General features: G+C 38.6%; 1 protein-coding gene across 1 annotated transcript in view; it reads left to right on the top strand.

Annotated features, from left to right (window-relative positions):
* Positions 1-23,707, top strand: part of Htr2a (5-hydroxytryptamine (serotonin) receptor 2A, G protein-coupled) — a 63,827-nt gene that overhangs the window by 34,344 nt on the left and 5,776 nt on the right. The window lies entirely within an intron of this gene.

Raw genomic sequence — 23,707 nt, 5'->3', positions numbered from 1 at the left:
TTTTTTTTTTTTGGTCTTTTTTTGAGACATGGTCTTGCTATGCAGTTCAGGCTGGCTTTGAGCCCACTTTGTAACCCAGGCTAGTCTCAAACTCGCAACGATCCTCCTACCTCAGCCTCCCGAGTGCTGGGATTACAGGAGTGTACCACCACACCCCGCTTCATTTACTTTAAATCACTTCTAAATCATATATTAGTTTGATTATAAATGCATGATGGGTTAATGTTTTGCTTTTTATTTCAATTATTTTTATGGAAAAATATTTAAATTGAAAAGTTACATAAGGAATGAAGTACTATTGACGTAGACCCAGGAAACACCTGAACTTATTTTTAATTCACTGTCAACAACACTATTTTCTAAGATAAATGTATAACCAGAGATGAAGCAGGTCATATGGTTGCTTTATCTACCCCCTTTGTCCTAAACCTACACTGAGTTTCAAGCATTACCAATTAGGTGCTAAAAAAGATACCAACCAGAAAGATTTAAACAGAAGAGCATGGAAGCTCTAATGCCCAAAGCTGTTTCAGACCTTGGGGCACTCATACATTTGGAGAGTCTACCCATGTCATATCTTATACATTAATATACCACATTAGATATAACCTGCATATTCAATTATCAGAGCTGATCTGTCCAGTGGACATACATAACTTATAGACATATAAGTTAAATACCTCTTAATTTTGAGATTTTGTTTTATATTTTGCATCAATATTTCTTTTTTGTCAGGCCTTAAAATTTTCATACAACCCTGACAAAAGGAGGTATGGAAGGATCTTATTGATATAGGGGAAAAAAAATATTCCCAACGTGAGAGATATCTGGGATGAGTTCATGTTCTCTAAAATTAAAGAATGAATTTTAGGAACAACAGAGGTTAAGAGCAGAATATATTTATTGAGGGAAAGAAAGCTTCTGTCCAAGAGAGAGACAGAGGGGGACCTGAGTGGGTTGCCCAGGAGCCTGTCTGGGGACTTTTAGGGACTTTTATAGAGCAAAAGTAAAAGGTGAGGCAGGTCCAAGGTGGAAAACATGGGAACTCGCCAGGTGGGCATGAGGTGGGACAAAATTGTGGTCAAATAATAAGATTACAAATATAATTGTTTAGGTAAAATTGATTAAATTGGAATCAAATGGGGAAACAAGTCACATAGCAAGCAGAAGTGAATACAGAACAGGGGCCTTTCCTGTAGGGGGTTGGGATAGTGACTCTTCCTGGCTTTTTCAAGGTGATTGTACCTATTTAGAATGTTAATTCCTGAGGTCCATCCCTAAGGAGGTATGTGGGCATATCTGTTTAATTTTTTATCCACAGCTGGAGGTGTCTGCCTCCCCCACAGTTGCAAGGTATCTCCTCTTCTGCACTGGCTCCTTCGAGGGCCTGGCCCTATCTCACTGCCTATAATATTTTTAATATTTCTATCTAATTCAGCTGCCTATAACATTATCTCAAACTGTTAAAAGCCATTTACAACAAACCCACTACCAACATCATACTAAATGGGGAAAAACTGAAAGCATATCCTCTAAAATCAGGAATCAGACAAGGGTCTTCATTCTCACCATTCTTGTTCAGTATAGTACTGAAAGTTCAGCCAGAGTAACTGTATCTTACTAGTATGCCTTAGGAGAAATGGAAATTAAAGCACAAATTCACAGGAAAAAAAAGCTTTATTTGGAAAGTTAGAGGGAACCTAGAAAAGGACTCCATCTTAGGCAACTGAAGGGCACACACTCTGATAAAGGTGTTCAGACTGGCCCACGTTCAAAGGCAAGAGGCCAGCTTTTAAGATTTCGCTGGTGGGCTGGGGACACCAGTTCATCATTAACGCAATCCTGATGTGATAGTTATAAAATCTTTATGGTCAAGGGATGATTTTGTTCCCAGAAAAGGAAAGATTGTGTATGTGGTCATCTCAGTCATATGGATCTCCACCTTTCCTGGAATCTAAGTAATCACAGGTTTAGGACAAAGGAGGAAGACTCTGAGTAGGCCTGAATGTCCCTGTGAGCCTTTTATCTTGTCCTGAGTCTTTTTTTTTTTTTTTCAGTACCAGGAATCGAACTCATGACCTCGCCCTTGCCAGGCAGGTGCTATGCCACTGAGCTAAATCCCCAGCCCCTTTGTCCTCAGTCTTGAAGGGGGATGAAATCATTTCAATTCAGGGCTAATCAACTCTGACTGGCCAGCTCTTAGACAGACATTCCCTAAATGATCAAAATACTTCTATGAAGAGCTCAAAAGAGATTCAACAAAAGATTTACATTAACAAGGATACCAAATGAAAATTAAACTCAGTTCTGTTTTTAACTACCTACTGTAGGCCCAAATAAAGATCCATGGTTCCTACCAAAAATGGCTTTTAAGTCCCTGACTATTCCAGATAAAAACAGAAATCTCTTAATGAGTAGTAGGTAGGGGCCCTGTGCCACCATCTGTGTGGTGGCCCCTGCTACATCATGGCTGTCTCAGTGGGAAACAGGGAATTAGATTTTGTAAAAATGGGAAAAGGGATCTGCAGATGGCAGGAGATGGGAGGAAGGGAAAGTAAGAAGGATCAAAATGTGATATGCATATGTACCAATTCCCCATGCTGAATGTATTTATAATGTATCACAAATAGAAAGTAATAAGAAAAAAGGGAAGCAGAAAAAAATTTTAATAAATCTTACAGAACACCAGAAGTTCCACCTGCCTACTGGTCACCTTGCCTTGAGCCTCTTTCTGGAGGAAAGCTTTTGGGTTCTGCGTCTAATCACCTTTTGTGGCTATGTGGAATGAAGAGCATCCCATAAGCACAATGGAAAGGCAAAGTAAAAAGTAGCCAGTTTGTCATCCTACTGGAAGAATCTTCCCTGTCTTCCCACTCCAAACGTGGAGGAAATACCAGTCAAAAGACAAAGTTGGCTTCAAAACACACACAGAGACACACAAGGACCAGAAGGACCATGGGACCATGTGCCCTGCCCCCAGCCAATGCCAACACCCACCAAGCCAAGCCATGAGCCAAGCCCAGAGGCCCCCAGGACTGTGTGCCCCACTCTCAGCTGATGCTGCCCCCTAGGGTCTCTCCTAGGGTTTTCACAGCATAGGACAACAGAGGGAACAACCAACAAACAGATCTGATAGAAGAATAGATTAATACCCAGGAGAGTTTCATTTCAGGACTGAAATGTTACCCTACAAGAACCCAGGTGAAAGACAGCCTTTGGGAGATAGGCTTGGAGAGGGTGAGAGCTAAACAGGGATCTCCTGGGGCCCCATGGGAGGGATGGGATCAGACCAGGAAGATCACAGGGTCTATATTCTGCTGCATGAGCCCTGGTTTGGAGGGTGTAATCATCAGAGCAGACATTCTCAGAAAAGAAGGCATTTAGTCTAAAGGTATGAGCACTGCTGCTTGCATCCAGCAGAAATTAGTGGCCTAAAGCATATAGGTCAATATATAGGTGGCAGGCTGGGGATTTAGTTCAGCGGCAAAAGCGCCTGCCTGGCAAGCGCAAGGTTGTGAGTTCGGTTCCTGGTACCGGAGAAAAACCAAAAGCAAACAAACAAACAAAAAAATATATATATATATATGGCCTATATATATAGTGGCCTAACTATCTTCATTAAAAACCATAGTCCTCTTTGCTGTGGTTAAGGGCCATTCATGAATGTTTCCTAGGGTCTGTGGATATCTAGTTAACATTTAATGCTATTGTTATCACTGAATTTCCTACCACAGTCAAAGTAACATAGTAATGGCTGACAATTAGTTTTCTCTCTATGCCAGTATTTGGATTTCCTGGGCACCATAAACAATTTAAAAATGCATGTACATACACACAGGAGCATGAGAAAGCAAGGCCACCAAAAACACCTAAGGTCTCCCAACTCTCCTAAGACAGATCAAGGGGACACAAATGGAGAGAAAAGCTGATATCAGATAGTGGAACTCTACAGAAAGGTTATAGATGAGCGTTGGTGGTATAGTGGTGAGCATAGCTCCTTTCCAGAAAGGTTATAGATGAGATGAAGGAACTAGATGAATTCAAAGAAGAAATGAGCCAAAAGTTAACAGAATTATCACTTAAAGTGCCCAATATGGATTCTGGAGAAATAGGTAAAAAATTGGAAGAGCTGACCAAAATGGTCCAAAATATGAATAGCAAATTCAACAATGATATAGAATCCTCAAAAAAATATAAGAAATACCTGAAATAAAAAATCTGAATAGAATTCATAAGTTGTAGAAATGACTAATGTAAGTAAAAACAGAGTGTCTGAAATTGAGGACAAAATGCTAAATTATAAACAAGTACTCAGACAAACCACAAAACAAAAAAAAATAATAAGAGAACAGGAAAAGACCATCCAGCAGATGCTAGCTGACACTGAAAAGACCACTTTAAGGCTACTTTTGGAATTAGAGAAAATCAAGAAGTTAATGCAGATGAAATTATAAATATGTTTACATAAATCATAGCAGAAAATTTTACAAATTTGGGACAAGAGTTCTACATACAAGTAAGGGTACCAGAACAGCTATGATGAGAAAAAAAGCTCATCAAGATATATCCTTATTAAACTGCAAGATATCCAACAAGTACAAGAATTTTAAAAGCAGTTAGAGAAAAACAAAAATCACATATAAAGGTAAACCCATTAGAATTACAGATACTTCTCGACACAACCATAAAGGCCATAAGAGCTTACAATGCAGTATTTCACACTCTAAGAACAATTTCCAACCCCGATTATATACCCAGCAAAAGTTTCCTTCAAAATAGATGGAGAAATAAAGACATTTCGTGAAAAGATCTGCTCAAGATATATATGAATACTAAATCAGTAGTCCAGAAAATACTGAAAAATACCACTACGGAAATGATGAAACCAATAAAGCTAAAAACCCAGATAAAATGAAAACACCAACCAAGATCACAGATAAACAAGAACAAAAAAGAACAGGAAAAGAAACCAACAGAGTAGAGTGCAATGATAGTAAATAATTAACATATCTTAGTACTATCCCTCAATGTTAATGGCCTCAACTCTCCAACTAAAAGACACAGGTTGGCAGACTGGATCAAAAAACAGAATCCAACAGTCTACATTACATTCAAAAAAACTCATCTAATCAAAAAATTATTTATAGACTTAAAATCAAGAAATAGAAAACAGTATTTCATGCATCAGGTAGAAATTTTAATCTCAGACATGGTGAACTTCAAGCTAGAACTGACTAGAAGAAACAAAGGTCACTACATACTAGTTAAGGGAAGAATTTAGATAATACTTATAAATATTTATGCACTGATTATGGGAGGACCTAACTTCATAAAACAAATACTGCTGAACATAAAAGATCAAGTGAATACTAACACAATCACAGAGGGTGATCTTAATACCCCACTTTTGCAAACAAATCAACTAAAGAAAATATCAATAAAGAAATATCAGAGCTAAACCACATCCTTGAACGTATGAACTTAATGGATATCTACAAAGTATTCCACCCTTACAACAGAGTATACCTTCTTCTCGGGAGCACACAATATTTTCTCCAAAACAGATCACATACCAGTCTACAAAGCCTGTCTGAATAAATAGGAAAAATACCCCATGTATACTCTCAGACCACTGGGCAATGAAAATGAAAATCAACAACAGAAAAAATCACGGAAAATGTAGAAACACCCAGAAAATTAATAATACACTCTTAAACAATGAATGGGTCACAGAAGAAATCAAGGAAGAAATTTTAAAATTTCTGGAAATTAACTTCAATGCCTGCACAACTCATTGGAACTTCTGGGACACTATGAACGTACTCCTAAGATGGAAGTTCACTGCAATCAGTGCTCACATTAAGAAAATGAGCTAGCACAAATAAATAACCTTATGAGGAACTTTAAGATACTTCAGAAACACAACAATCCAGCCCTCAATCAAAATTAAGGAGCAAAATCGTAAAGACCAGTGTGGAAATCAGTAAAATCAAGACTAAAACAACAAAAGAATCAATGAATCAAAGAACTGGTTCTTTAAAAGAATAAACAAAAAGATAAACCATTAGCCAAACTTATCAAGAGAGAGAGAAGATTCACATCAATGCAATTAGAAATGAAAAAAGCCAATCCAACAGATACCATCAAAATCTAGTAACTTCTACAAAAAATTGTGTTCCAAGTTGGAAAATTTTGAAGAAGTTGACTGACTCCTAGACTCATAAGCATTACCAAAGCTAATCCAAGAAGACACAAAAATGCTGAATAACTCCATAGCAATCAGTGAAAATCTACCAACTAAAAACATCCCAGGACTTGATGGATTCATTGCTGAATTCTACAAAGCCTTTGAGGATGTTATACCACCTATACTCCTCAAGCACTTTAAAGAAATTGAAAGGGATGGAGTGCTTCCAAATGAACTTGGAACACTCTAACTCCAAAACCTGATAAAGACCCAACTAAAAAAGAACACTGCAGGCCAATATCCTTAGTGAACATAGATGCAAAACACCTCAACAAGATATTAGCAAATAGAATGCAGCACATCAAAAAGTTCAATCATGACCAAATAGGTTTCATCCCAAAGATGTGAGGATTGTTCAACATATACCAATCAATAAATGTAATATATCACATAAACAGAAGCAGGTCAAAAATCACATGATCATATCAATAGATACAGAAGAAAAGATTTTTGACAAAATCCAACACCCCTTTCATAAGAACTCTGAAAAAAAAAATAGATGTAGAAGGACCATACAGGAATTTGATAAAAGCTATTTGTAACAAACCAATGGCCAACATCATATTAAAGGGGGAAAAACTAAAAAACATTCCCTTTAAAATGAAGAATAAGACAAGGATGCCCACTATCACCCATTTTATTCAACATAGTACTCAAAATATTAGCCAGAAAATCAGGCACCCGAAAGAAATAAAAGAGATACATATAGGAAAAAAAGAACTCAACTTATCATTATTTGAAAATGACATAATATTCTACACAGAAGTCCCAAAGAATGCCACCAAAAAATGCTTAGTACTACTCACCAAGTTTAGCAAGATAGCAGGATACAGAAACAAAAATCAGTAGATTTTGTGTACATAAACTTAATGAGAAGGAAATTCTGAAAACAATACCACTCACAGTAGCATTGAGAAAAATTAAATACCTGGAAATTAACCTAACCAGGGAAGGGAAATACTTTAACAAATAAAGCCACAGTTCAATAAAAAATGAGACTGAAAAGAACATCAGAAAATGGGAAGTTGTCCTCCACTCCTGGATAAGCAGAGTCAGTTCTGCGAAAATAGCCATACTCCTAAACTTGTTGTAAGATTCAGTGCAGTCCCAATGAAAATAGCAACAGCATACTTCACAGACCTAGAAAAAATAATTCTAAAATTCATATGGGATCAGAAGAGACCCAGAATAGCAAAAGCAATCATAGTAAGGGCAAAGCAGGAAGCATCACAATATCTGACTTCAGGCTAAACTACAGAGCAGCAGTAATAAAAATAACATGGTACTGGAACAAAAACAGATATGTGGGTTGATGGAACAGAATAGAGCATATAGAAATATCCCCAGACATTCAGCTATTTGATCTTTGATGAAGGGGCCAAAAGCATATGTTTGAGGAAAGATAGCCTATTCAACAAATGGTGCTGGGAAAACTGGATATTTATTTAGAGAAGACAAACTGGACTCATCATCACCACATACTAAACTAAAATCAAAATGGATCAAATATCTAAACATCAAAACAGAAACATTGAAGATAAAATAGGTAAAACACTTGAAGTCACTGGTGTAAGAAAGGATATATTAAACAGAACTTCAGTTTCACAGAAAATAACAGCAAGCAACAACAAATGGGTTTACATTAAATTAAAAAGGTTCTTCATAGCAAAGGACTCATTTAACAGAATGAAGAGGCAACAAACAGGACAGGGAACAAAGTTTGTCAGCTAGTCCTCAGAGAGAGGACTAATATCTAAAATATGTAAAGAAATCAAAAAAATTAGATCACCCAAAATAAAACATCCAGTCAAGAATTGGGCAAGCAAAATGAACAGACATTTCTCAAAGGAAGAAGTACAAAGGGTTAACAAGTATATTAACAAAATGTTCAAAATCCCTGTCCATTACAGAAATACAAGTTAGAACAATGCTAAGATTCTGTCTTAAATGAGAAAAAATGGCAATTATCAAGTAGTTAAAAAAAATAACAAATGCTGGCATGGCTGTGGTGAAAGAAGAACCTCCTCCATTTTTGGTGGGAATGTAAACTAGTACAATAATTATGGAAATCAGTATGAAGAGTCTTCTAAGAATTAAAATTAGAAATTCCGTAAGATCCAGTTATACCCCCTTCTAGGGATCTTCCACAAAGATATAAAGACATCAAACTATAGTGATACACTTACACCAGTGTCTGTAGCAGTGCAATTCACAATAGCTAGATCCTGGCTACAGTCTATATCCAGCAACAGACAACTGGAAAAAGAAGGTGTGCTATCTACACATACGGAATACTACTTGGCTATAAAGAAGGACAAATCCAAGACATTTGTAGGAAAATGAGTGCACCTGAAAAATAAAATGTTGAGTGAAATAAACCAGACAGACAAGTTTAAATATCATATAGTGTCTCTCATTTGAGTAAGATAAAATAAAAGAGCACAATAAAGGATGGAAGGAAGGAAACAAGGGGCTAAATCTCTGGCAAATGGGAAGGGGTCCTGGAGACTGAAGGCCAGAGGAGATGAGGAGGGAAGGGGAAAGTAAGTAGATGAAAGATATACCACATACAGGAGCCCAATAACCTCAATGAATATAACAATTATATGTCATAAACATGAGATAAGATTAATAATAGTGAGAATGAAAATGGGAAGGGATTTAGAGGAGGAAGAAGGAAGGAATAAGAGAAGGAGATTTTAAAAAAAAAGAATCAAGTTGTAATACGTACATGTAACCACTCCCCAAGATGACTGTAAACTGCATGTATGGTAAACACATACTAATAAAAAATAAAATTAATTTTAAAAATTAAGCAAGACATACATTGCACAATGTCCCATTCACTATAAAATAGATTATATCTTGTGAAATTGCCCTGTGTGAAGGTCAAAATGAATAAATATCCATCTTTTCACACTTCAGCCAAAGAACTCAATGAGCACCCTTGAGTTTGACCATTTCTCAGGAAGGCAGAGGGAAAAAATGGGAATGTATTGGTTTTCTAGGGCTGCAAAGTATCACAAACTCACGGTGTAAAACAGAAGTTTCATGTCTCCCAATTTTAGGGGTCAGTAGTCTGAGATCAAGGTATCAGCAAGGTTGGTTGGTTCTTTCTGAAGGCTGTGAGGGAGTCTGTTCTATGCCTTCTCTTATCTCCTAGTGGTGTGGCGATGATGCTTGATATCTCCTGGCCCAGGGATGTGTTATCCCCCTCTGCCTTCATCTTCACATGGTGTTATCCTTTTGTGCATGTCTGTCTCGGGGTCCTAATTTCACCTCTTTATAAGGCCATCAGTCTTACTGGATTAGGGGGTCACCCTAGTGACCTTATTTAACTTGATCATCTGCAACGTACCTATTTTGAAATGAGCTCACATGCACAACTATACTGGAGATTAGGATTTTAACCTCTTCTTGGAAAACACTTCAATCCATAAACAGGGTGGTGAGGGATGCATGACTACTGGCAAAAGTCATAATTCTGTTGCTTCCTTGAATGCTATCAAAATTCTAATTGTATTACCATATCTCTGTGCCAAGGGGTCTCTGCTGACTTTCACCATTAGTCACATGGACTTTAAAAGCCCAGTACAAATTTTATCCTGGAAAGAGTTGAAGTTAGATGGGGCCAGGCCTGAAACAATGGTACATTATTCCAATATTGGCCCAAAGTCGCTATTGGAATCCCTGGCCATTAAAAAATTTCCATCTAACAGCTTCAACTTCTAACTAGTCTAAATCTAAAACAAATAAAATTGTATGAGCTCTCATGTGCCCCAACTGTCACATAACAGAAATCTAATAAAATAAATGCTAATGAACAATCCTAATAGGAAAGCAAGCACCAAAGTATGGCTCAAGGAACACTTAAGCCTGTGATATTTACAATGCTATCAGTGGGGGTTGTTTTCTTCTTATGTAGCTGATCTTCCTATCAATACCCGCTAACATCCTTGTCTGATACAGCCCAAAAGGGTTCAAACTCAGCTCACATCTACAAGAATCTCCCAAAAGCCCATCATTGCTGGATACTTTTACCTTTTATTTCATTTAATCCTTCCAACCCCTCTGTAAGGAATATGACTTGTTTTGTTAGCTAAGAATAATATCCCAGACTTGGTATTTTAAGGTCAGTGTCCACTGTGCTCTCCCACTATTTGGTAAAAATTCCAAAGCAGAATATGCATGCTACTGAGGGTCAAGACCCCCTGCCTAACTTAGACTGGATTTCCCTTTAGTCTTTCAGAATTACTGGTAAAGGATAGTTCCTGTTCTAAAAGTACACAAACTGGAACCCAATTCCTCCCTAAACCTAACAGTAGTAAGAAAGGGATTCGCAAAGCAGAGAGCCTAAACACTATGAATACCATCTAATAACCAGAAATTCATTAGATCCACATGCTAAGAGATATATAGGCCAGAGAGGAGGAGGGCTGATAGCCAGAGACAGAGTCTTTGGTGCCCTGGGGTATGTCCACATTGTCCTGAGCAAAGACCTGCCGCCCTGGTGACCATGGCAAAGCAGAGAGACAGTCTTACCCCAGCATCTTCTCCAGCCAGCAAGTATCTTTGGGAGAGGGCTAGGAATACACATCAGAATCACCTAGAGAACTTGAAAGCACCCTGATGGCCTCAGCTTCATCTGAGACTCAGAAAACCAGAATTTTTATGGAATGAGCCCAGGTCAGTAGAAGAGACTGACCAGCTGGGCTCTGAGTTTTCTCTCCTGGTACTACTCCCACCCCAAGGTTTAGGGGACTGTGACCTAGAGCAGTGGCACCAGAGGATACCCATGGAGGTATCCAGGCAGGATGTGGGCAAAGGGGGGCTCACTGAGCCCACACTTTAATGCTATAGCTCTTCCCTAGTTGAGTTCACCAGGAGGAGCACAGGCTACATGGGTTAAGCTCCTTCCCAAGATGCACAGTATTACTCCTTGCCACCCACACTCCGACTCCATGGGAATATAATGGCACAGGAAAAAAGTTCTAGGCATATGAGAAACACAATATAAAATGAAGACAACAAGCAACTATTACTCAATAGTTCAGAAGAAATGCTCTATGCAAAGGGATAAACAAAATCAGATTGGCACAGCCAGTAATACTGTATACAAAATAAGTTAACATGATTACCAAGACCCCTGTAAGGGAAAAAAAGACTGTAGCACAAATAAGACTTAAATAGATCTTTTCTGGGATGGGTTCTTACCATGTAGTTCTTGCTGGCCTTGAACTCACTGCAGAGCCCAGACTGGCTTCAAACTCAGGATGATTCTCTTGTCTCAGCCTTCCAAGTGCTAGGAATACAGAAATTCACCACCACACTTGAAATAAAATGTTTGAAGTATTCAAATTATTGAGATAATTAAAGGTTATTAAGTAAGAAAGTTGTTAGTTTTCCCCAAAATTAATGGACAATTTCAACACAAATGTTAAAAGGAATTTTTGAGAAACTTGACAAAATTGTTCTAAAATGTTTGCAGAAGCATAAAACTTCCTCGTGTCCATGCCTTTTATGTGAACAAAACGAGGAAAGAAACCAAGGATTCTATCACCCAGTCTCCTGCTTATCTTGGGCCACTTAGCCACAGCTGTGACTTGCTTTTTTTTTTTTTTTTTGGTTTTTTCTCCGGAACTGGGAACCGAACTCACGACCTTGCGGTTGCCAGGCAGGCGCTTTTGCCGCTGAGCTAAATCCCCAGCCTCTGTGACTTGCTTTTTAACAGCACAGAAAACATACTGCATGCAAAGCCTGCTGCTTTTCATATGACAGGACAATACTCTTGTTCTCAGAAAGGTTTAAGAAATACTTTGTCTGTCTGGATGGCATTGAAGTCATCAAGTTTTTCCCTTTGCAAAAAATGTTAGTAGAGAATGCTGCACCGAGAGCAGAGACTAAGATGAGGCTGTGAAAATAGAGGAGGGTTCTGCACAGTAACACAGTCAGTCACGGTGGAGAGCCCCTTCCACTAAGTATCTCCAGGACTGTGCAGAATCACAGCAACACCGAGTACGAGAGCCCAAATCACGACCAGTGAAAATCAGCTCCCTAGCGCTACTGTGACAGTGACCACAAGCTTAACACTTTTATTGTTGGCTTAAAGCAACCCAAACCTATTGCTTACAGTTCCAGAGCTGAGAAATCCAAAACAGATGTCACTGGGCCAAAACGAAAGTGTGAGCAGCGTTGTGTTGTTTCTGGAGGCTCAAAGGGAAAAAGGTCCTCTGGCCCTTCCAGCTTCTAGAGGCCACCAGCGCTTCTTGACCCCTGAGTCCCCTTACTCCATGTACAAAACCAGCCAGGGCTGATTAAGTCCTCCTCGCACTGAATCACTCTAACCAAACTGCTGCCCTCATCTACTTTTAAAGAAACTTGCTATAACATTGGGCCTACCATGCACCTCTTTTAAGGACAGTTGATTTAGATCCTTAATTCCTGGGGGTTGGGGGTTTAGCTCAGCAGCACAGCGCCTGCCTCGCAAGTGCAAGGTTGTAAGTTCGATTCCCGGTACTGGGGGAAAAAGCAAACAAACAAACAAACAAAAAGATAGATCCTTAATTCCCATGTACTACTTTAGTTCCTCCTTATTGTGTAACACAACATATTTACAGTTTCCATGGTGTAGAGATCTTTGGGACACAATTACTCTTCCTACCCCAAAATACATATATAGGTTCAAATATTTAACGGGCTAACGTTAGCTAAACAACTCCCTTATTACATGGGGCATGTGCCATGGAGAAGTTTACAGCTTACTTAGTGGGGATCCACAAGAGCCCATGTACCCAGAATATTGCTAAAAGAAGCACCTCTCTCCAGTTACTCTAAACCCATCCTACCCTTGTACAGTGGAAAGCTGAAGTAATTTGTCAGAAGTTCCATTTTGATTCTACAAATTTTCTGTGTTACAACGTTCTTTTGGTTCAACTTCGAACAGATGCTTCAATATTAACATTTGTGTCTGTAAACCAGCACATTCGCTGTTCCCAAGATATTAAAGTGAATGTGTTCATAGTGTGTGTTTCTGTGTGTTTGTGTTGACCAGAATACATGATATTTCAGGAGCTCATCCTTTATCATTTTCCTGCACTTCTTTTTAAACTACTGTATCTGTCTCATTAGATTTTGACTGTGACTTTGTTCCTTAATGTTCTTTAATTATAAATTGCCTCTATATTGGTAAAAAAAAAAAAGTCCTATCTAAAAGAAATAGAATAATGAAGTTCTAAAGCTTTGATTTTACTAGGAAACATACACATACACACACACACACACACACACACACACACACACACACAGTGCAGCCTTTGTGTATCTAGGTCCAGTGTCCAGAATCTTCTGTGTGTTACAAAGTATTGGATAATTACTCCTTTTCTGAAAAATGAATGTAGTCACGTAAACATAAATATTTCCGTGAATTCACAGGGGATATCTGCTCTATCCTTTTCCCATCCTGGACATTACATACAGGTTGAGTTGCAGGGAAAACATCCAATATAAAGCAGGCATAAAGCACCAATTAGCTGAAACTTGGAAATGAAAATGAATATTGTAAGAAAGACTGAATGAAATTACAGTTTTTTAAATGTTGATCTGGAGGGTATGCATTCAAGACTTTATAGTAAAAGGAAATTAGTCTTTAACATTAATCTCCTGAAAGATAGTTTCCTTATCTTACTCATTTTTGTATCTCTTCTATGGGAAGCTCTGACTAGCCTTCACGTAGATCACTTCTAAATGACTCTAAATGTAAAATGGATACTTCTTGTGACACAAGTGCAGATAAAGGAGGCCCCTGTATTGTAAAGAAATTCCATAGGGTCCAACAGGAATTCTGGACTTCAGAGCCCAGTGATTTCACATACAAGGACCAGAGACAAGCACTATGACATACTAAGCAGTAGCGCTTCTAAAGTGAGAGAGTCTGACCCCAAGCCTGTATACCGAGTGGCAAAACTGCGCTGAGCTCATAAAGCAGAGACGGGCATAGATTATGGAACCAGATGGGCTATGATTCAAAATCCTTCTGCTGCTCACTATGTGATCTCAGGCAGCTTACTCAACCTCTCGTGCGTCTGTTTTCTCATTGTTAATTTGTGTAAACCACTTAGGACAGAGCCTGCTACTGATTTGATTTTTATGATTAATATCACTGCCACCAATGCTACATAGTCCTGCCTGATGCAGTGTGAGGCGGTTAAAATAAGGAATCAATATTAACTAGGCTATTAGAAAAGGGATAGTGTCAATGGAGAGTTCTCAAATTAAATATCTTTACTTTCATCATCTATAAAGCTCAAATCAGAATTGTTAGCCCCTCATTTTATGATCTACATTTAGGCACTCTCATACCCTTGGCCTTATAACTAAGATAATGAGAAAGTTTGCTCTGTAGTCATAATTACTTTCTTCTCTTCTTTTTATATTGCATGTGTTCCCAAAATCTTCTGCATTTACTTGTTTATTTACTCCACAATCTTTATTTAGTGTTTAATATTTAAACTGTATGTATCAGTCATTATCGTGAGAAGTCTCTGGTTTCATGGAGACGAACAGCCAACAAGCCAATAAATAGACCTACAAAGGAGTGTATATGGTGGCAAATGCTAAAGGGAAAAACATATTGGGGAAATGCATTCTAGAGTGACTCAGGCAGAGCAAGGAAGACAAATACAGGTTGAGTTGTCAGAAAGGGGCCCTTGGAGAGAGGGCATTTACATAAATGTTGAATACTAAGTAGCCAGCCAAGGGACTATCAACTGAGAGAAGTTTCCTGCAAGTGGGATTAGAAAATTCCCAAATACCCCAGCAGGTAATCAGTTTGAAAGGTTGAAGAATCCAAAAGTAGCCAATGTAGCTCAAGGATAGTGAGAAAAGGAATGAATGATCATCACAGATGGAGAAGAAGACAGGCCCATCTATGGGTGGAGGCTATAACCATGGCAAGGAGTTTGCTTGTTAGTCTAAATGCAGTTGCATGGGGCAGGCTCTGAAGGTTTTAAACCAGGGTACATAGCCAAAAGAGGAAGTTATAGGACCAGTGGAGAAGGATGTACATGAGCCTTCATGGCTTGAAGTAGAGATGGCAGTGAGAATAGAGTGCAGATTTGGATTTCAAAGGTAAAGTTGAAATGATTTCTTAGGTAGAATTATTAAGATGCTGATGAGATCCTGTAACCTGAAATCAGTGCATTTTTCTGCACACTAAGGTTCTACTTATCCTGGAGAAGATAGGGGATACCCATGCAGAAATTAAACTACAGAAATGTCTCTTCGGTGTCGCCAAAAAAATTCTCTCTCCAAATCCCCAAACTAATGTTTTAAGTTATGTGTATCTTCACAGAAAAGGGAATAAATGAAATTTCATTGAGTAATAGTTTTAGTGTTTTCATTAAAAATACAATTTGAGAGAAATCAAAACTCAAAGTTCTTTATCCCAGGCTTCCCTGAGCTGAATAGGAAGACTGGAGATCTGAGCCAACCAGACTGTCAAGTGTTGAGATCTTTTAAGGAAGCTGCTGGAGTCCCAGGAGCTCAATAACAGCATAGCAAAGACAGGAGGGAAATACAGAAGTTTAGCTCAGGTTATAAAAAGGAGTTAGGACTTTTTGTGCCCTCAAATACTGCCGGGGGCACTGGGAGATTAAGAATTTACCCATCTGTGTGACAGTAGGTTTTTCTGCATCCAAGGAACATGACTTGGAAATCAAGCTGAGAAAGACATTGCCTGACTTCAGAATTTAGGAACAAAACAAAAAGCTATTTGAGACTTGCGGTAGAAACAATGTCTGTTTATTAAGACAAAGACAGTGACCCCAACATTAAAGACAAGGTGAGAGGCCCAGAAGTGATATAAATTAAAAGCTCTAATCCTGCCAAACTAATTACGTGATGAAAGTGTATCTGGCCTATAGCTACATTTTCTTTTGCATGCACAGTGTATTTTGGATTTTTTGAAATTGAACCTGATATTTTTAAAAATTGAACATATGCTCTCTAGTTTACCAAGCGTCGGTCTTCCTATCACCTTACACTCTATTATGTAGCCCAGTTATATTACTGGTATCTTGCTGGCCCCATAACTGTTTGAGTTCCTAACTATGAGTATGTAGTTTATATTCTCAAGCTAACTCTTTTTTAAGTGTTAAATACTCCACCATATGTCTAATGAAGAGATCACAGAAAAGAGAAGAAATCCAAAGAAAATGAGTAAAATAGGAAAGGACCTGAAATTATAGCAGCTCCAACTCTGGAAAAAGTATCGCTTTCCCCAGCTAATTATAGCAGCTGCAGACTGTGCTGAGGTAGGTAGAAGCCTCTGTTTGAAGAGCTAGGCCTCTTTTAACTAAGCTTTCCCAGTTTGGGGAAATTCCTAAAAGTCAGAACTCAAATTCTTAGCCTTCCTCATAGTGAGGACATAGACTTATAGCATAGATCCTGACCAACATCAACTCCCTGGCCAAACCATGATTGGGAAAAGAGTGAGAGACTCAACCAGGAAGAGCTAGCTGCCCCAGTTGCATGTACACAAAGCTGAGGCACTGGGGATTGTTAACTGAGGCAGGGATTGCTCCCTGAGTGCCTGAACAGAGATGATGTTGGTGGCAGGCATTTTTGCTGTGGTTCTCACTGATGCTTAGTGACCAAGTAAAACAGCACTCTTTTGTCATCTGTCCGCAATGCAGTTTTACTCCTAGAATCTTAACCTACAGCCCAGCCCTCTCCAAAATTCTTTGAAACTCTCAGCATCATTTTATTAAGTGGACTTTCTGCTAAATTAGCCATTATCAGCTTCTACTGCTACATGTCAAAGAATCTTGACTGATAAAGCAAGCCCTGGCAGACGCCTCCAGGAAAGCCTTTTATGGAGGCTACCTGGGAAGAGAACCACCTCACCTGAACTCCTTTGACCACTGAGGCCTGTGAAGGAAGTACAACTTGTTTATAAGACCACACTGGTCCCCATAGAGGAAGTATATGGTAGAAATCTCCTTCATCCTTGCTCTGTGAATTCTAATGTGTACTTCTAACACAGTGTGACATCACGTACCCATTCATCAGTACTCTTGGCAGGTGACTTTGTGGTTCCTGTCCACAGAAAAGTCACTCCATTTCACCACCTCATTATCAGCCATGCTGGGAGGCATTCTTGCCCTCTAAGGCTCCTCTCTTGGATGGCAACCTGGTTTCATATTAATACAGACCTCTGCACAGAGGAGGCAATCCAAGTGCACATTTTTAAACAAAGCTGTGGGGATGGTAGCAAGCTGATTTTCGTTTCTGCTGCAAGAAAACAAGAGTGCATGGAGGTTTCAGCTACAGCACAGAGTTTTAAACAAAATGAAGAACTCTGAGCATTTGGGAAGGCAGTGGAACATTCTTCTCCTTACCAGCAGTTAGATAATACTATACAGTATACATTACTATGGTGCAGAAATTCTCATTTATATCCTTCATGATAGTATCTCAAGGGGATACTATTAAGTAATCCAGATTGTCAACTGTGGGAAGTTGAGAGAGACAAAGAGAAAAAATTCAGAGTGGCAAAATGGCTTTCTTAAAGTCATAGAGGGGGCTGGGGATTTAGCTCAGCGGCACAGCGCCTGCCTGGCAAGTGCAAGCTTGTGAGTTCAGTTCCCAGTACTGGAAAAAAAAAAGTCATAGAGGATCCAAACCTTTTCTTTTTAAACTCCAAGCTATTGCTCTCTCCTTCCACTGATGGTAGGGACTGAACCCTTGTATGTCATGACTTTTTTCTTTTCCATCAATCCCTTGAATCTCTGAAACCTTTTCAGGAAGTCCATGAAGGTCAATACTATTATCAAAATGAGACATTGTCTGTTTCTCTCTTACCATCTTATGAGCCTGGGGTAGAGTTTTCCGGATAAATGCATGTATGATAACACAGCAGACTGAAGCAGAAACAACTGTATGGAGCCAGCCAACAGCTTCAGTCTCTTCTCTTAAGCCAAACATTAAAGAGATTTTTGTTTTGTTTTGTTTTGTTTTTCTTCCGGTACCAGGAATCAGACTCATGACCTTGTGCTTGCCAAGGAGGAGCTTTTGCCACTGAGCTAAATCCCCAGCTCCAAGAGATTTTAAAATTATGGAACAGTGTCACCTTGCTTTTGTTTCAGAAAACAGTTATTTTTCATAAAACTGTGATCCTTATGTTAATATGTATGCTTATTACTATAATATTAAGTGGATTTGGTAATTATTTTAAAATGCTCCATTTTAATTTCTAATACAATAGAAGTTAATATGACCCACAGAAGCAAAAAATTTAGAGTTCTCAATAATTTTTAAACATGTAAAATGTATAAAGGTGTACTGAGACCAAATGCCATCCTATACTACAGCACTCTTGAAAAAATGAGGGCTAATTCATCTTGAATGTATATTTTATAACAACTCAATGCCAGTGCTAAACCTAGTCGTTCTTGCTTACTTCTCTGTACTCCCTCCCTCTACAGTCTCCATTTATATTGGATAGTTAATGAATCACAATAAAAGTCTTGGGAAGTGGAGACTTAATTACACGCAGTAGTGCTTCAGTCCATGAAGGATTTTTTGCAAACTGTTTGGTTTGCAAATGGAAGCATTTGGCAAAATTTCATCTTTGTTTGCAAATTCTGCATCAGGTGCTGAACATGACCGTGACCATCTTTCCCCCATGAACACAAATGTGGTCGTTTTTTCCAGAATTATAGAACAAATTGTTTGTGAACCAAGGTACTACTACTGTGTTTGATTGATGAACAAATGACCAAAACTGATTGCTGTCACAGATACGGGACCTGCTCAATGCCTCTGACAAGCTAAAAGCAACATGTTATGCTTGCTTCTGAGCCCACAGCTACATGGCAGACAGCAGATTGCCTCAGTACCAACAAGGCCGGATACACCACGGTCCAGGATGCAGAGTTACCTCCTGGCTCCTTGCTGTTGGTCCAGATTCTGTTCATCTACAAGGCCAGCTCAGCTCCCATCTCCTTTGACTCTTTCCCAGAAATGCAAATCCACAATGAGCATCCGACACTGACATCATATGGGAGTGTTTGTCCGTGTCATCTATTTTGCCTCTTCAACTCATTCCTTCTTGCAGTGCTTCCTTAATAAATTACGTGTGCACATTTTGTTTTCTCTTTAAGATCTCTGGCTTTCTGAAACTTCTCAAAGATCTTCAGCACAGTCTACAGAGTCTAACAAAGTGCTAAGTAATTTATAATTGCTTTCATCTAAATAAATCCTGGAAACTTACAAAATAATTCAGTCCCATTAGGTCACTGTTTTCTCACCAAAACCATGCATGTAAATTAAGGGAGGCCTCCATTTTTAGTATCTCCACCTTACAGATCACATGCTTAAAATTAAGTACCCTGAGGTCACCCAGTTAGTGATGAACAGAGTCAGGAAACAAATGTGAATCTTATGATTCTAAATTCTTCATTTTTCTCAGTATAGGGTGTTCTAGTTTCCTACTACTCATTTAATTTACTTGAAAAAGAGCTTTGAAATAAATAATAGGCCAAATTCCAGGTTATGAGTCAGAACAGACAGGAAAACATCCTGGTCTCCTGATTCTCACTTAGCACTGTTTTACACAGGTCTTTACTCTTGTGTTTTTAGCTGCTCAGGTGGTCAGCTCTGGTGCTGGCTAATCTTACGGGTAACTGTCTCAGAACAGTAAAACAAATTCTGCATCATAACAATGTCCACTTTTCTTCTTTTTGCCTTACATGACTAATTAACAACCTTGTTACTGATTTCTCAGCAAAAATAAAGAGAAGTATTATGAAATTATTCAGTAATTTCAAGCTGTGTCTATAAAATGTATTACAATTCCCAACCTTCTCTTTTTCTCCTTCTTATTTGTTTACTCCTCAATCCCCCAAACATTTACCAAGTCCCAATATGAACAAAACCACATTAGATGCTGGACTGGCTTGCAATAAGTAAACGAAAAAGAAAAAGATATTCCTGCCACTAATGAGATTTTGTTCCATGAGTGTGCTGACCTTTCTAGAAAATTCTAAGGTATTAGAAGTGTAGATCAACACAGCAGAAATGATTAAGGAGGTAAGCAAGGAATATAGAGTGAGGAAAAGAGCTCTTATTACAGAGGGAAATGACTTGGGAAAGACCACACAGGGATATGTCTTGGGCTTTGTCTTGAAAGAAATGTAGGATATGTTTTAAGAATATAATCACCATCCATATCACTCCATACCACCCCATATAATCATACAGTAGAAGTAAGTAGTGTGCTTTCTTGCAGATGTAGCCAACAGACAGGTTGTCTCACTTTCCTATGCTCACCCAGCTGACACTCCCAAGCCTCCACTATGTAGAAATTCTGGAACCCCAGTGATCTGTAAAGCACATCAGCCGCCACCTGCCTCTCAGACCTACATGCTTGAGGTATGCTCTCTGGACTTCCTCCATGACAGCCTTCCTTTTGAAGGCCTGCCCTCAGGATACTTAGCTGCTGTACATCTCTCTGCTACTGCAGCTTGAACTTGGGTAGATTCTGAGGCTCCAAGTCAGGATAGATACAAAAACCAGGACCACTCACTCTGACAGGTGGATGTGGCAACACACTAAGCAAGCCACTGTGAGATGAGGCAGTCTTAGAAGCACCTCAGAGCACACAGTGGGACTAACTGAAAAATTAAGACAGGTAAAATTCTAAATATTTTCAGTCATAACATAAAAAAGAAACAGAAAGAGAACACCACATGGTTATGTCAAAAATTGAGAAATTTGAATAATTATATAAAGAACAAATGGCAAAGCCCTTCTACGGCAGGCTGAGCTGTTGGTAATTGCTGACAAGTTAGGGACACCATCAGTTCTCTATAATGAAATATGATGAATGTGATACTTCAGAAAGCCATGTGCAAGAGAAACTACAGAAAGACGATATGACTACCAGTGAACCCTGTGTGGGCAACTGCTACAGCCTACCTTTCCAGCCAGTGTGGCTGCTTTTTATATATACTTCTAGACCAGAGTCTCCAAAATGAGGCATATAACCTGAAAAACACGTTCTCGAAGCTTTCAGGAAGAAATATTCCAAAATCTGCTGCCTAAAGCAAATGAGAGAAAAGATACTCTGAAGATGATATTCAGAGATGAATTTTTTCTAAATAATTCTTTGCTCATGAGCATGTTACTCACATGCAGTCAACAAAAAAGCACTGGTATATTATACAAAATGGTATATTATACCCTTATTTTAAAAAGATGAGGGCAGTAAGTGGTAAATTGAAGAGTTTTACTTGTATTAATATTATTTTTGACTGGTAAATCATTTATGGAGTACAATGTCAGACTTTGAAATATGTATACATTTCAGGATGATTAAATCAAGCTAATTAACATACCCATCACCCAAACTTATTGACTCCAGTATTGAAACAAGAATCTCATAATTCATTCATCATATGATTCAATTTCTCTTTAGGTTTTATTTGGGTGAAAAAATGATGACTGGAAGTAATTCTTCCCTGAGATAAGAGAGACATGAATGGGCTTCTAGGTGTTGGAGTGACCACCAACAGTCAATGTGTCCAAGTCAGGATTCTATCTCTCCACATTTCACATGAGATCGTCACCCTGAAAGCACTACCTCTTGGCTTACAACACAGAAAGGGAATGAGCCAGAAGAACCAGAAGCCACTTTACCAGGAATCTCTGGTAGAGGCAATTAGGCTTCTGCAGGGCACAGCCCTTAGACTTCAGAGACCACTAAAATATTTTTTATCTTAATATCTTTGTAGGAGCTGAGCATTCATATTTTTGAAGCAGATAATATCAAAAACTCTGGCTATGAGGCCCAGGATTTTTCAAGGCTCCACAGGCAATTGTAATACGCAACCCAAAATAACTGCTATACATGAAAAAACCAAGTGTTAATTATAAGGATTTTATTTTGAAACTACCAGTCTGTTTTACAAAGAAGAAACAAACCAAAGTGTGTGTATATACATATATATACATATATATATATGTAATTTTGCTGATCTTAGGACTATCACAGTCCCTGAAACCAATGTTAAGAACTTCAGATGTAGTCACAGACTTTTATAACTACCAAAAAAAAATCTGAAATCAATCACATGAATTAAGACAGAGCAAACTAGGAGACTTGATTTTGCCTCTATATTTATGTGAGATTCTAAGCAAATCATGACCCTTGATAGTGGCCGTCTGGTAAAGTTTTTATCGGCCATGATATTTTTTCAAACATTGACATAGAGTAGATAAATATATGTAAAAGTACCTTGAAATGGAAATTTATTATTTAAAGCTATTCACGATTAACTGAAGAAGAAATGTACAACTTTTGGAGAACTGGCATATTTATCTAGCCCTCTTTTTTCTATACATTTGCCTTGTCAACAGCTCAGAGACTAGAAAAAATTTAGCAAGCGGTGAGCACTGCACTGTTGCAAGGGCAGTGCATCCCGTCTATCCCAGTTGCGTTATCTGTTCAATTCCTCTTTCCCTGCAGTCGAGGATTACCCTGCAGCATTCATCAATGGTGCTTTTTGTCAAGCTGTTAGTAAATTCCTCCTTATAACTTGCAAAAATTAGCAGCTCTTAAAATGCAAAGAAAGGGTAGCAAATTTCAGGAGGACTGAAATCGGTGAGTCCAAATGTGGTCTTTTCTGCAAATCCCTGAAACACTTCTGTTCCTTTCACCCGTTTCTCCACCAGAGGCCTCTAGGACTCCCTCTGTGCCATTCCTGTGGAAGTCTTGCTGCCTAGGAAGCTCCCCTTCAGGTTCCCCTAAGGAAAACACCTCATCCCAGAAATACCATTAGTCCTAAGATATTAAAGTGTAAAAGTCTAGAATTAAAACTAAAGCCTATCCTCCACAGCCCTGGGTTCAGTTCAGGTCCTTCAGCCATCCTATGGTGAGACATTAATTAGAGGTGTAAACTGTATGTGCAGAGTATAAGCAGAACTATACTAAAAGAAAGGCACCCATCAAAGCCTTTGGGTTCTTTGGTGTCAGTGTTTTCCTTTCATTTCATTGTCTGAGTTTTAATAGAAAGAAGTAAAAATGTGCATGGAGGATCCAATTCTGATAGTGAATTGTGATTGCTGTTTTCCACTCCTCAGAAAAGAAGTATATTAAACAAAATGCAGAGTCACACAGTTCAAGCTACTTTGTGTTTGTTCATAAAGGAAAATGCTTCCTGTGCAAAAATTTCAAGGGAGAGGAGATGTCAGGTCTCCAGAAGCACTTATTATCAAACAAAGCAGCCAGAAAATTAATGCCTTGGAGTTGGCTGTGACCACAAGCTTGGATATCAGCCAGTGTCCTCATCTCTTGGTAGGAGCATGATTTTGAACTGTTTATTGTACTCACAAAGCCTATCTAAATGTTCTAGTTCTTTGACAAAATTTCTTCCTCTCTTTCTAGGTTGCTTTAACTTTCTG

Source organism: Chinchilla lanigera, unplaced genomic scaffold, assembly GCF_000276665.1.
Source record: "Chinchilla lanigera isolate Chin_1 unplaced genomic scaffold, ChiLan1.0 scaffold00030, whole genome shotgun sequence".
Taxonomy (NCBI): Eukaryota; Metazoa; Chordata; class Mammalia; order Rodentia; family Chinchillidae; genus Chinchilla; species Chinchilla lanigera.
The sequence above is the reverse complement of the archived record's forward strand: the minus strand, read 5'-3'. Positions and strand labels throughout refer to the sequence as shown.